This window comes from Zeugodacus cucurbitae, chromosome 2 (assembly GCF_028554725.1).
Source record: "Zeugodacus cucurbitae isolate PBARC_wt_2022May chromosome 2, idZeuCucr1.2, whole genome shotgun sequence".
Lineage (NCBI taxonomy): Eukaryota > Metazoa > Arthropoda > Insecta > Diptera > Tephritidae > Zeugodacus > Zeugodacus cucurbitae.
The window spans coordinates 58,106,875-58,110,476 of NC_071667.1; positions in this window are offsets into that span (position 1 = coordinate 58,106,875).

Here is a 3,602-nt window from a genome sequence, read left to right on the forward strand (position 1 = left end):
AATGCGCTGACTGTTTGTTTGACGACAGGAGATATTTCGTCTTGTCCTCGTTCACCACCAGACCCATACGCTTCGCTTCCTTATCCAGTCTGGAGAAAGCAGAACTAACGGCGCGGGTGTTGTTTCCAATGATATCGATATCATCGGCGTTCGCCAGTAGCTGTACACTCTTATAGAAGATTGTACCTTCTCTGTTTAGCTCTGCAGCTCGTATTATTTTCTCCAGCATCAGGTTAAAGAAATCACACGAGAGTGAGTCACCTTGTCTGAAACCTCGTCTGGTATCGAACGGCTCGGAGAGGTCCTTCCCAATCCTGACGGAGCTTTTGGTGTTGCTCAACGTCAGCTTACACAGCCGTATTAGTTTTGCGGGGATACCAAATTCAGACATCGCGGCATAAAGGCAATATTGCGAAATATATCTATCGATAAAATTAAGATCGATAAGGCTATATACAAATGTTCTCTACTATTGAATAATATAACTAATAGGTATGAGAACCCCAGAATTTATTAAATGGCGCTCTATTTTTTTATTAACCTAACTCTCCGCAATCCCACCTACATTTTGTACATTTATATAAATCACTTGACTAACTACTTTCATTAAAAAAATCACTTCAAGCACAAGAAGATTTTTTATACTAAGCAAAAAAAGAAGAAGACGATCTTCTTCTTTTTAGCAATTTACTGTCATTTAGCTATGTTTTTGTTGTTTGTTTTCGATTTTCAGAAACAGCTAGAAAACATAATAAACCGATCAGGGAACAACGGATGCTCGTGTCGCGGCTGTGTCATAAACAATCAAACAAAAAGCCGTTGCCTCCCAGCCGGTGGCTCCAAAAAAAAGCGCTGCCTGCCGAACTCAATTCGCCGGCTGGTCGATTGGTTGGTTGGTTTGTTGGTAGCTTGACTTTGGTCAACAACATTTACGAGTGAGTAGCCGCACAAATTTGAATATTTATGAATTGTTTGGTAAGTTGTGATGCATAAATATAGTTTTATATATTTCATTTTTGTTTTTGTGGGCCTTGTTTTTTTTTTTTTTTTTTGTTGGCTATTTCTCCTCTATTCCTCGGTATGATCATATAATTTTCTCAGCATTAGCTACTTGGCCTGATCGAAAGTGTTTTAATATGCAAATCGGTTGTAATTAAGAGTTATAATACAATTAAATGGCAGTTATGAATGTGCAGCGCGAGTGTGTGTGCTGGTGTGTGTGGGCTGTCCGCATGAAGCTGTGAATATTAGTATATTATGCGAAAAAGTTAGGAAATTATATGCTTAAGCATAGTTATAAATTATATTTAAATAAACAAATATTTAAATTTTAACGTCATGAAAAGTTTTAAAGAAACTTGCTAGCAAATATTTTCATTGTTACTTAGCAACTATGGGAATTAGTAGACATACGAAAATAAAGTGGTTAAACAAAATTCCATGATTCATTTCTGGTGCGTTAATGAAATATTTGAAAAGCAAAAACAACTAGATACCTTTTCAATTAAGAGATAAGAAAAACATGTAATAAATAACTCAAAATCTAAAAAAGCAACGTTTAAGTAATTTTCCCTAAAGAGAAAAATTTTCGAGAAATTTCGAATATTAGAAATCAGCTGTTTGACCGAGATATAATTCCTTTTTTAATTCAAAATTTCAACAAGCCACACTTATTCATCAATTTCATTCCATTTCTAAGCTTTTCGGATTCAGCCAGTACAAAATTCGTTCACCACGATCAAACAGGTCAAATGGGAACGTTGCTTTCGACAGCACAAATGAGTACAAAATGAGTTGCCTTTATGCCGCGATGTCTGAATTTGGTATCCCTGCAAAACTAATACGGCTATGTAAGCTGATGTTCGATACCAGACGAAGTTTCAGACAAGGTGACTGATTTCTTTAACCTGATGCTGGAGAAAATAATACGAGCTGCAGAGCTAAATAGAGAAGGTACAATCTTCTACAAGAGTGTACAGCTGCTGGCGTATGCCGATGATATTGATATCATCGAAAGCAACAACCGAGCTGTCTGTCCTGTTTTTCCTAGACTGGATAAGGAAGCGAAGCGTATGGGTCTGGTGGTAAACGAGGACAAGACGATATATCTCCTGCCATCAAACACACAGCCAGTGCATTCGCGTCTTGGCTCCCACGTTACTGTTGACAGTCATAACTTTGAAGTCGCAGATAATTTCGTATACCTAGCCACCAGTAATACTGTCAGCCTTGAAATCCAACGCAGAATCACTCTTGCCAACAGGTGCTACTATGGACTGAGTAGGCAATAGAAAAGTAAAGTCCTCTCTCGACGAACAAAAACTAATCTCTACAAGTCCCTCATCATTCCCGTCCTACTTTATGGTGCAGAAGCGTGGACGGTGTCAACATCAGATGAGACGGCACTAGGAGTTTTCGAGAGAAAGGTTTTGCGGAAGATTTACGATCCCTTACAAATTGGCAACGGTGGATACCGCAGACGATGGAGTGATGAGCTGTATGTGTTATTCGACGACATATACATAGTTCAGTGAATAAAAAGACAGCGGCTACGCTGGCTAGGTCATGTTGTTCGAATGGTCGAAAGTGCGCCAGCTCTGAAAGTGTTCGATACAGTACCAGCTGGTGGAAGCCGAGGAAGAGGGAGACCTGCACTCCGATGGAAGACCGGGCGGAGAATGACCTGGCTTCACTTGAAGTTACCAATTGGCGCCAAAAAGCATAAAGGAGAGATGCGTAGCGCACTGTTGTGGATTCGGCTATAACCGCGTAAGCGTTGTCTACGCCAGTCAAGAAGAGAAGAAGATAACAGAAAAATTAGATATAGCCGATCTTCGCCTCGTATAAACCAAGACTAGTAATCCATATCAACATCCATTCGGCAAAAAATTAGAGTGCCCTACTCAAAAACTCTTAAAAACCCAAATATTTAGAACGGAATTTAAAAATAATTCAATTTTGTTTGGATACATATAACTCGTAAGACTGTTCAAAGTATTCAAATATACATCATGAAAAGTTAATTTAAAAAAATATAAAAAAATTATAAAGAGCTCAGCTATATCTTTAAAAATGTTTATAACAGTGAGTATATGTTCTGCAACATGTTGCCAGCAACATCAATATTATCAACACGCTGAGAGTAATTGTGAGAAACTGATAAAAACAAACAAAATCGAACGCGCTCCAACCGCTGCCGACAACGGTCAATACTCAATATTGGTTTTGTTTTTGTTTTTCTGGGTTTTTGTAACGCAAACCCCACAAACGCTAAGCATAAAAAACAACAAAAGCTAAACAAACCGAAATGAGAAATTGGAGACAACAAAAACGAAGCAACACTTTAATGAGCATACGGCCAAACCAACAGCAAAGACACCGAACGCGTGCATTAGCATATTCCGATCGATACTCGCGATCGGCGACGCGACGCAACGCTGCGGTGGGCCATTTCGCGCTTTCCGATCGTTGTCGGTGTCGTCGATGTGGTCGGTGTGCGCGTCTCCGCTGCGTTTTGTGCGCTTATTTTCACTCTTCTGCCGTTTTTTCGATCGCCGCACACTTTTCAGTGGAATTGATTTGTTGGGTGATATAAAAGCGTA